Source organism: Cryptomeria japonica, chromosome 8 (genome assembly GCF_030272615.1).
Source record: "Cryptomeria japonica chromosome 8, Sugi_1.0, whole genome shotgun sequence".
Lineage (NCBI taxonomy): Eukaryota > Viridiplantae > Streptophyta > Pinopsida > Cupressales > Cupressaceae > Cryptomeria > Cryptomeria japonica.
This window is the reverse complement of record NC_081412.1, coordinates 39,069,279-39,081,687: the sequence shown is the minus strand read 5'-3', so window position 1 is coordinate 39,081,687 and position 12,409 is coordinate 39,069,279.

The window sequence follows — 12,409 nt, the reverse complement described above, 5'->3', positions numbered from 1 at the left end:
TTGAAAAAGTGTAAGAGGCATCGTGATCTTGCTTAGGAAGTGGATTAGGAATGGGATTTGGAAGGATGCTTTGCTCTTGAGATGGAAGGGGATCATCTTGGAATAAATGGAAAGATATAAGGGGATCATCATGGGATTCTAAGGAGATAGGATCTTTTTCAACCATTGGATGGGATTGGGGAATAATGGAAAACCAATATGAGATCATTTAAATGGCATGCTCAACCATAAACATAATGAACTCAAACCCTTTCAAAACATAACAAGAAAGATTAGAAAACAAGAAGCTATCTAGGAAATAAACAAAATAAAATGAATACTTCCCCATGATGCTCCCTATGCCATGTCTCTTCCTTGCCCTCCTCCCCTCCAAAATCTTGTTGCTATGTGAAGTATGCCCTCAGCTTGAGTACTTAGCAGAAAAAGGGATTTAAAATGGAGGATGGGAGATGATTGATTATGTCAAGTGTGGATGAAGATGCAAATGAAGTTTTAATGTAAACTAGCAACTCCAACTAGTGGAAGGGATAAAACATCATACAAATCATTCAAAATCTAAACAAAATAACAATGCATGGATAACTCTTCTTTGTGTGACCACAACAATGAAGGAATGAGCCCTATTTATAGAGAAAATGGGCAAATGAGGGGTTGAGATTGAGTTGATTGAAGAAGGGTTAGGATTGGTTGAGGAAGTGGTGATCCCCAATCCATCTGCTCCCCTTCAAACCAATGACATGTTGACAAGTGTCAACAAGGGAAGGCTTGAGAGTAGAAGAACAAAGCATTAAATGCTTGAAGAGACATAATGGTTACCATGGTTGGTTAGGTTAAGGTTAGGTAAATGAATATAAAGATTTTATCCAAGGGGTAAAGGAATGTGCAAGGGTTAAAGGGTTAGATTGGTCAAAGCATTTAAGGCTTGAGGGGACCTGAGGGTTACCATGGATGGTTAGGCTAAGGGATAATCATTTAACCAAGGGCACTGGGAGAATTTGCTAGGCTTAAAGGTGGGTTAGGTTGGTCAAAGACACATGTGGGTTAGCTTGTGTAAGGGAGAAGGCTTTTAATGCTTTGTAAGAGCCTTAGATATTTTGAGAAGTGACTATTCACTAATCCCTTAGTTTAAGAATGTGCAAACACTTAGAGGGTTATTAGGATAATAATAGGGGTTTAGACATGATTAGAAGAAGGGTTATTATGCGACTTGCATTTTCTAGAAAGTGCAAGTGGGTGAGGGAATTAGGAATTCAAATAAATATTTATTTATTTAAATGTCAGAGATGGGATTTTAATAAATGTTAATTTATTTAAATGCAAGAGGGGGGTTAATTAAATAAATATGATTTATTTATTTAATTAATTGTTTGAATTCAGTTAAGTCACTAATACATTTGGCCTAAAATTCCAACGGAGGTTTCCGACGAAGAAGGTATATTGTGACCAAATTTGATTTTTTTTTGAAAAAATTGCCCACATTCATTGGAATTCCGACGATAATTCAACATTTGGTTGCGACGAAGAAGGAACTAGCAATGAAATTTGTGTTTTTTTAGAAAAAGTGCTTGCGTTCGTCGAAATTCCGACGACCGCGGGCATAACTTAAAAAAAAAAGACCAAGTCATTTGATAAACATTATTCCCGCCTCTTCATCCCATCGACCTCTGCGATCAAAAAACAATTGGGGCAAATTGACATAAAATAGAACTCAGTCATTCTCACGTTGTCTCCCCCACACACAACCTTCATCCCAGTAAGCCAACAGCATAATAATGGGCAAGTTTCATTGGGGTATTGTCTCTTCGGTGAATTGAGCATACATTGGGCAAAGCCAAGGAGCTAGACCAGTGAGCTCTTACGCAATCTTCGAAGGATGCTTCCCTAGTGATTGTAATGCGTACAATCAATCTGGGCTATTACCCTCTCAACTCTGGGTCAACGCGCCCGACGGACGATCAGATGAGAGTACCCCGCCCATATAATGGGAAACAGTTCTGGATTGGGGGGTCACCAAGATCTGGTTGAAGAAAAAAGGTAGGGCATAAGTAACCAATAATTTGCAATGCATATTGTGTTGAAAAATATTATTTTCTTTTCAAATATTTAGATTCAAAGTTTATTATAGATTAATCAGATTAATTGCCAATAGCAGATATGGTGAGAGGAATCTGTAATATGATATGATCAATTTAAAAGAAGAATTTCTTACAAGACCTAAACCCTTCAACAATCCTACAATCAGGTATTAATTAAATCACTGCATTTTTTTCACATAGGTAAGTACTAACCAAAGGGATTTCAAACTTTCCTTCTCTTCCTTGGCACAATCTATTTCCTCATCTTCAAGGTCCTAGTCAGAATCTGAATCTGAGGAAACATAGTTATCCGAGTTGAAGTAACTACCCAACTGGCTAACTCACCTGTCTGCATCCAGATTCAAAATCTCATTAGCAATGGCCTACCCATCCATCGTGTGGATAAAACCATCTATCCTCTGGATGCATACTTCCTTTGACCACAGGATATCTATCACTGGGAAAATCATTGCCTCATAAATGAAACCGTCACACCAGCGTCTACCTCCACCAAGGATGGATGCCACCAATCTCCAAACTGCATCGAGGACACTTTCATCTGTGAGAAACAGCCTTCTGCACTACACTTGAAAGGATTCATCCCTGCACATACAACTCAATCCAAAATGATGAACCATCTCTTCACCTCAAGACTCGAATTCTTTCTCCCTGCATCACGATAACCCTTATATAATGATCAACTCGTGAAGCCCTGAGTAACGTATGAAATCGATAAGACCCATCTGCATCATCTAGTTTGCTTACTGTCCTCAATATCTCTGTAAAACTAAATGTGTATGAGATTAAGGTTTAGGATAGGATGTAGGAAAGTGATGGAGGTTAAGATAGGGGATATAAAAGGTAGATCGAAGGTAATAATGATAGGAAGTGAGGTAAAGGTTATGAGGCGTGGGTTAGAAAATAGGGTGTAGGCAATGGAAGGAAGGGTCATCCATGCCTTAGTGCTTCAATAGGAGCACATTCACATGAGGGACAAGAAGAGTCATATCACTTTGAGAGTTTTCACCAAGATGAGTAGCCCGAGTATGGACCTTAAATCTCACAATCCTTATAGAGTTTTCACCAAGATGAGTGGCTCAACATGAGAGTTAGTTTTTGGAGTTCTTGTAGTTTGTAGATTGCATTCAAGACAAGTTACTTGTCAATTATTTCATTAGGGGTGGAAAGCCCAAAATTTCATTTTTCCTACACATGGCCAATCCAAATGACTTTAGGGTTGCTATGGAAAAGTCTCTTATGGAAAAGGAGGTACATGGGAGGACACAAGAGGCATGAGAGAAGTTTGTAACCTTGATCAAGGGACTAAAGTGTCCATAGGCATCCCCATCCTTCAAAGGAGAATTTAGACTTACTATAGAATTTCAAAGAAAAACCCAATAGTATCAATATTAGGGACAAAGGTCTAGAGCATAGTAGGGGCCATAGGGTAGTCACATGTGACCATCATCGACACAAGGATATTTTAGTATGAGTGACTATACGGCTATCAAGCTATTCCTTCTATGACTCAACAACCTTTTAGGAGAGAATCTAGTGTTTTTAGTAGTTAGGATCTTCTAATTATGGTGGGGCCTAGCCAACGTAGGGTTATATGAGAGGCACATGTTATGTATATGTTAGTATCAGACAGAGAGTGTCCACAAGGTTTTAGAGTAGGTGGAGACCATCCTAGAATGTCAAAGTAGATAGTTGATATGTGGGTCTTTACCCTCCCAACAACCCAGAAGTCAAAGGAAGATTCACTGCTGCAACACTCACTTTTTGTAATAGTATCAAGCACTTAGGACAGTCACTTCTTTCATGACCATTCTTCTTCACAACACTCTCTAACATTAATTATGATGATAGTGTAAAGACCCACATATCAACTATAAAAAATTAGAGAAGAAACATTCATGTTCTTTTGGTACACAACCTTAGATACACAATTCAAAATTATGATTTCTAAACCATGTTTGAATCTTTCTTATCTTATGTGAAAGAATCTTAGCATGATGTCTTTAAGTACATAACCTTAGATACACAATTCAAAATTTATGACATCATACCAATGGATATCAATTATATCTAGGAATTGTCAACCTTGAAAAAAATATGAATTTAAACAACTAAAATTTGGACCATGGCCTTTAGCTAGCCTAAGGATAAAATCATATATGTGATTCTTATATGATAAAAAAACTAGCACATATGAATTTTAAAATCTTGCAAGATCAAACTGCAAAATGTCAAAAGGTAGGAATCTTATGTCTAAGACTTTTGTTGTGGAAGTTAGGGTGGTTGTCACCTATGTTGCCTTTGCTCAATGAAATTTGTAGCAATTTGTTGAATCTTTACACCTCAAATTAATCATCGATAGTGTTGAGTTGGCTGATGATAAGTGATGAAATGAGGGTAGAAACAAATACTAGCTCCCTCATATTGTGCCTATGTCTATTTGTCTTGTGGTACACTAGGTTATCCTAAAGCAAGACACATGTCAAGGTTCGTATAAGAGTGTATGTGAGTGTAGTGTGTTTGCTATGTAGAATTTTTTGTTTTTAAGATCGATTACCAAAATAAAATCAGAGTACAAAGTCAGGTTACAATAATAGTGACTAAGTTGACTACTCCATCAAATCCCCAACCAGGCTAAACCGCCTTAAAATTAGAAGAAGAAAAAATAATTAGTTTATGCGATTAAGAGTAACGTGTAGAGATTCGAGTCAACATCAAATTACATCAATATTATATCATCTATTGACAACATATTCAAAAATATAGATTGTAATAGCTTATTAAGATTCATTGTCACTATCATTATGTTGATTCTCCTCTTTCTCTTCATTCTCTCCATCTTCATTATTAGCTTCTTTGTCTTTTCCTTTGCCATTATTCTTAGGTTCAATCCTACTAATTTGGAAAGTATCAAATTCTCTTCCAAGGGGCGCAAAGATCCTCTCTCAACTAGAGAAATAAAAGTTTTGGTGAGTCATTTCTAGGTGTCTTATAGCTTCACCCCTCTGTAATTGATATTGGTGTTCTTTTTGGTATATAGTGTACAAGTCTATATACTCTTCCTAGAATTTCTTCCCTATCTTTCTTAGATATTGGGGTCAATAGGTTTTTAAATTAAAGTGCTAAGATGTTAAACAAATTAATTAACTATAATCTGACCGTGAATAAATAGTAATAGTAATGAAACACAAGACACAAGATACCAATACCCTGGGAAACCTCCCTCTTGGAGGTGAAAACCCCAGCCTTAAACTATAAGATGTATTATATCAATGGTAGGCAATTACAATATGACAAAATTATCTTTGATTGTTGTCCTAACAGCAAGTTGCCAAGATGATAGATGATGCAGCCCTAACTAGCAGTAGATGACCAAAGGAGCGGATCAGCAGAAGATGGCTTCAACAGGCTGAAGTAGAATCTTGACAACTTCGCTTAATAAGACCTTGAGGTTCACCAAAGTGCAGACCAGCAGATCCATTGAGGATAGAAGAGTAGATTGCTAACATAGAAAGAGCAGATCGCATTTTTGCAAGTAATGAAAATGTGTTTTACTTCATCTTGAAGTTGTTTATATATATATATATATATATATATATATATATATATATATATATATATATATATATATATATATATATATATATATATATATATATATATATATATATATATATATATATTTATATCCTTCTTTTGGCGATAGATCTCCTTAAGTCTGCTTGCAACATTATTAATTTATTATTATATTGTCATTGATATTTACCACGTTGGACATTTGGGTCCAGCGCAATGCCTTAGCATGTTACATTTTAGGCCCATCCCTATCACACATTGAATTGCCTTTCCCACGTCACATTTGGGTCTAGCCCAATAATAGGTACATTGAAATAATACATACATATATGATTGTCATAATCTGAACTTAGCTAATATTTTTTTTCAACATAGGCAACATCCTAAATGTTTTCTTTATATATTGAAGAGGGACCTTCATCCAATATAGTTGATATTTGAGTCTTTATGTATTATCACATGACTATGTTGACTACCACCTTTAATGGACTTCCATCATGAAGAATTATTACTATTGTCATATTTGACTGTCACAAGATGACTAAAATGTTTGCATAGGTGACTAGATCTATTCATGTGAGTTATCTTCATAATATTGGTAATTGTCATACTTTGATCGTAAGGATACCACCTTACCTCTTTATGTCTTGAAATGATTCATAATGCAGAAAGCATTGCATGAGTTCTTGATGCAAAGAGTCTTGGAGCTTGGTTCAATACACCTTCTTGAGTGACTTGTCCTATTCAACCCTTCAACTACTCAAGTCCATCCAATGGCACTTAGTAGGGGTTATGCTAATGAGACCTCCAAGGTTTGAACCTCTTTGGCTTGCCTCCTAGGTATAGCCAATGATTTTTTTGGACAATCAACTCCACCACTTGAGCTTACCACCTCTGATCTCAAAATAGGCCTAATTGCATTAGCCCTCCCTTGTCGGTTTTAGGGACTTAGTTTGAAATTTTTCCTAACAAGACCATAAATAAATCATGGATTCGAGAACCCTTTTGGAAGTTACAGACAATACTAGATAAGTGCATCTGGTTTATCCGTACAAGTGGGGTTTCCAATGCTACACTATTTTGGAGGGTTTAGGCTTCACCAGGTGTCTTGGCAAGATGGGTCTAAAACTCTTCACCAGTCGAAACTCCTGCTCTAAAAAATGTAAGAATATTCAAGGGAACACAGAGGGATTTCCATTCATGTGTTACATGGTCTTGCATCAATCCCCATGTGCTCATAAAACACACTTTTCTTGTTGTCCTAACTCACCTACTCCCAGCGGTGAGCCTAGGGCTTCATTGTTTCTCCTCCTCAAGAACCTGCAAAACCAAAGATCCTATCCTAAAGATATGTACAGACCCTAACCTATCATTCTTAATTATTTCAATAGGTGCCATCAGAGAATGCCTAGGTTAGAGCCATTTTCTTGCTCTTAAACCCTACTTGCAAGAGTTTTACACCTAGTTGCAAAGAATGGAAGTTATCTCTGCAACCTAGGACAATCAAACCTAAAAATCAAACTTAATGAAGACAAATACAATGAAAACTCATGAATTTCAATGATTTTACACCATCTAGTCCATATGGGACCGTACAAGCAATGAAAACAAGTGGAAAACTATCAAAAATCGATGAAAACAAGTTTGCTTCACAATCCAAAAACTTGCTCTTGCATTTCCAATCCTCCAACCTCTTAAATGAACTGAATTTTTGGATTTTATCCTCTTGTTTCAGTCGGTTCAACCAAATTTTAACACCTTCAACCAAAAATACAACTTTTGCAAGAAATTGCAAAATGTTGCTCAGCAACTTTTTACATATTTTGGTTCTGGGATGCAACTTTGCATTCTAAAACTCCTGAAGGTCCTCAAACACCATAGAAGACCTAAACACAACAAAATTGACCCCTAGTACATGAATACATTCATCTGGAGTACTTCTTTTGTGAACTACCTAAGCATCTCACTTCTCAAGTTGTCAGCATCCTGAACACAAATTGACTCAAACCAAAACTTGGACTACTCAACCATGGCTCTACTGAGTCCTAAATGGTTGGTCCATCATTACAAAAATGTCATGCTTGGAGTGTTAGGTGCCCTGCACCAGTTCTACTTTTAAAAATTACTGATGCCCTGCAAGATGGACAAGGTTAGTCTAAGAGAAACAACACAAAACACACAAGAAACTGTTAGTGTTATTCAATCAAAGACTAATCTAAACAGGCATATCAAGAGAGATACTAAAATCATGCTAATATATCTAACTAATGAAACAAAGATAATGAGGCATCTCCAAATGCCTCTTAGCATGCTCTTAGTTCCTTCTCCCTTGTTCCTCTCCTCTCCAAGTTCCAAAATAGTGTAGCTCTCAGCAGCTTTTTGCACTATGGATGCTTATGGAGGATTGAGATTGAAATATTGCTCCAAATGTTAATAAAGAAGCAAATATTAAGCTATTGATATTAAAATGATTTATTTTATCCAAAATGACAAGATATTAGTTAATTATGCTAAAATGCTCTCTTAAAATGCCTATAGCTTAAATGCATACAAGTTTTCAGGATCTGGATTATGAAGAAATGGGCTCTATTTATAGGAAAAATGGAGCAATGGATGGTTGAGATTGAGCAATCTCAACAAGGGTCAGGATTGAATGATTTCAAATCCATGTGAGGGCTTTCAACCCAATCCCAAGATGACAAGTGTCAATGTGAGATAGGTTGAGAGGGGAGGGAATAAGCATTAAATGCTTGATATGACCTTGGGAGTTAAGGTCAAGGTTGGTTGAATGAATAAACTCTTTATTCAAAGAATAAAGCTTTTATCCAATGGATAAACTCTTTGTGCAAATGTGAAATGGATGAATATGGTCAAAACAATAAATGTTTGGGGAGACAAGTTTGAAATAACCATAAATGGTTATGTAAGAGCCATAAATGGTCATGTAAGAGCCATTAGTGGTCTTGGAAGACTTTGGGGGTTAATTTGTTGAACACACAAAAGCATTAAATGCTTTTCAAAGACTTTGGAGTCTTTGAGAAGTGACTTCATTTTGCTTAGGAATGTGACAATAATTAGGGGATGGATTAGGCTAATTAGGAAGGGGTTAGAAGAATCTAGAAGGGGATTAGATTTTGAAATTGGATTTGGTGGGTGAGGGAAAATAGGATTTTATTAAAATAAAAATTCATTTATTCCAATAAATGAGGGCAAGTTGCATTTGTAGGAAAATGCAAGTGGGGGGGGGATAATGATTTAAATAAATATTTTTATTTAATTTATTTAAAAGAGGAAAAGGGGATTTTAATTAAATAAATAGATTTTATTTATTTAATTGATTGTGAATTTGATTTAATGAATTAATTAAAATAAATTGAATAATTTATTTAATTAATGGAAGAATGTTTGGGGATGAATTAATTAAATATTTATTTAATTAACTGATGGCTAGTGGATTTTTAATCAAATAAATAGCAAATATTTATTTAATTAAGCTGGACAGATTTGTGTGACTACAATTACATAAAACAATTTTAATTTATTTGATTGAGTCTTATTTGAAAAAAAGATTATCAATGATGTTTCCTTTCTCCAAGAATTGGATCTAGGATATTTCTGTCAGATAATATGTAACATCCAATGACTAAATATTTTCTTTATAGATGCTTATTTTATTTATTAATCATCTGAGCCTAATTATAATTTATATATGTGTAGAAGCAGAAGATACAAGTTGAAGAGTCATGTGCAAGTAAATTTCGTAAAAGAAAGCAAGTAGGCATTATCTTGAATTACATGGAAACAAGCTCATCAACTGCCCAGAAGAGAGAAATTGGAGAAAAGCAGAGGAGAGTGTTAAAGGGTGATAAATGCATAGAGAGTATGCAATACAAACAAACAATGTCTAGAGTGTGTGATGTGGTCTCTAATTTATGCGCGGAGGGACTAACTAGTTTTGGAGTTCCCGGGAAACCTATTGGGCCACACTTGGAGGAAATCGATGTGTTCATGCAAGGGCCACCTTTTTTCTATTATGAGAATGATGCTTTTGCACCAAAGGATATTTGGAAGATAATATCCAAAAATTTCTATGGTGTGGAACCACAGTTGGTGGACTCGAAGTACTTTTCAGCTTCCAGAAGACCAAGAGGTTATGTAAACAATCTCCTAATAGAAGGGTGATTTCAAGCATTACCTCTCCCCCATGACTATTCAGGAAATGCTTCCTCAGACAAAGGACTATTGGCCTCCATGGGATCAAAGAAAAAAATGAAATTGTATAGACTCTAGATGATGTGTTAGTGTCCTTTGTGAAGAACTATGTACTATAATTAAAAATTCACGAGGGAAACTACAAGATAGTGAACAAAAATACATTCTTGAAAAGTGCGAAGAATGGTACTTGGTTTGGGTGGGTCCAAGTCAGGTGGCTCCTCTAGAGGTTGACAAGATAGAAATTATTTTAGGATTTGTAAAAGATCACACTCGTGGAACTTCTTGTACGACTAATCGATTGTACTGTTTGGGTAATCCATTCCAAATAGATACAGTTGCATACCATTTATCTGTCTCAAAAGAATTTTATCTTGATGGCATCAAAGTTCTTTCTCTATTTTCTGGTATTGGTGGAGCAAAGGTTTCTTTGCATCGACTTGGGATACATTTAAGTTGTGTTGTATCTGTGGAAATATGTGAAAAAGAACAGGCTTGTCCTTAATAGTTGGTGGACAAAAACCCAACAGACAAGTAGGTTGATATAGAGGGAAGATGTCCAAGATTTGAATACAGAAGTACTAGAGGACTTAGTAGACAATGCTTTCAATGAATTCTGAAGATCACAGTAGATGTCTTTAGGCCTCAATGGATGAAATGCCACTTGACACATGTTGTTTACCTATTTCATCCACTAAGACCTAAACACATCTACTAAGATCTTTAGAAGTCATTAAAAACATTGTCTACTAAGTCCTCCAGTACTTTTGTATTCAAATCCTGGATATCTTCCCTCTGAATCAACCTACCTGTCTATTGAGTTTTTGTCCACCATCTATTAAGGGCAAGCCTGTTCTTTTCACATATTTCCACAGATACAACACAACTTAAATGTATCCCAAGTCAATGCAAAGCAACCTTAGCTCCACCAATACTAGAAAATAGAGAAATAACTTTGATGCCATCGGGATAAAATGCTTTCAAGACAGATAAATTGTATGCAACTATATCTGTTTGGAATGCATTACCCAAATAGTGCAATCGATCAGCCGCACAAGAAGTTCCACGAGTGTGATCTTTTTCAAATCCTAATATAATTTCTATCTCGTCAACCTCTAGAGGAGCCACTTGGCCTGGCCCCACCCAAACCAAGTTCCATTCTTCACACTTTTCTAGAATGTATTTTTGTTCACTATCTTATAGTTTCCCTCGTGAATTTTCAATTATAGTACAAAGTTCTTCATGAAGGACACTACCACATTGTCTAGAGTCTATGCAATTCAATTTTTTCTTTGATCCCATGGAGGCCAATAGTCCTTTATCTGAGGAAGTGCTTCCTAAATAGTCATGAGGGGGAGAGGTAATGCTTGAAATTGCCCTTCTATTGGGAGATTGTGTACATAACCTCTTGGTCTTCTGGAAGATGAAAAGAACATCGAGTCCACCAACTATGGTTCCACAGCATAGAAATTTTCAGATATTGTCTTCCAAATATCCTTCGGTGCAAAAGCATCATTCTCATAATAGAAACAAGGTGGCCCTTGCATGAACACATTGATTTCCTCCAAACGTGGCCCAATAGGTTCCCATGAACTCCAAAACTAGTTAGTCCCTCCACTCCGGGCATAAATTAGAGACCACATCACACACTCTAGACATTGTTTGTTTGTATTGCATACTCTCTATGTATTTATCACCCTTCAACACTTTCCTTTGCTTTTCTCCAATCGCTCTCTTCTGGGCAGCTGATGAGCTTGTTTCCATGTCATTCAAGATAATGCTTGCTTGCTTTCTTTTACGAAATTTACTTTCACACGACTCTTTAGCTTGTATCTTTTGCTTCTGCAAAGTTTCTGATTCCGTCAGAATTCTGATGACAACTAGAAAAATAGTCGACGAGGATGTTGTATGTTCGACAACACTTCCTTGTTGGACAATCGTCGATGCATGGTAGTGGGGGAGTGTCAGCATTCTGATGCTCTTCCGACGACATTTTTGGTCGGAGGAGCAATCATAGCCGTCGTCGGAAGAGTTCATGGCATGGTCAAAATTTCGACGTTCAATGGCATCGTCGGGAAGTCCGAAGATGAGTTTTCAATGGCTACATTTGTCGGCAGTCCGACGAAATGTAGTCGGACTTCCGACGATAGGCCGTCGGAAATTAGCCCAAAATGTACTAGTGAGTGAATTAATCAAATAAATTGAAGTAATTTATTTAATTAATAGGAGAAGAGGGTTAAGATCAATTATTTAAATATTAATATAATTAATAGTTGAACAATGGTTAAATAATCAAATAAATGCTAAGTATCCATTTAATTAAGTGGACAGATTTGGATGTCTACAATATATCAATATATATATATATATATATGGGTTCATTTCAAATTTATCTAGAGAGAGTATATCTAGTAGCCATGGCAAAATTCATGTAACTTGTCTGCTTAATTTGTGTATAAGTATGCAACTTGAAATACAGTTATTTTGCACATTGTAGGAGTGTTTTGAAGTTGATCATTTTTTAGAGA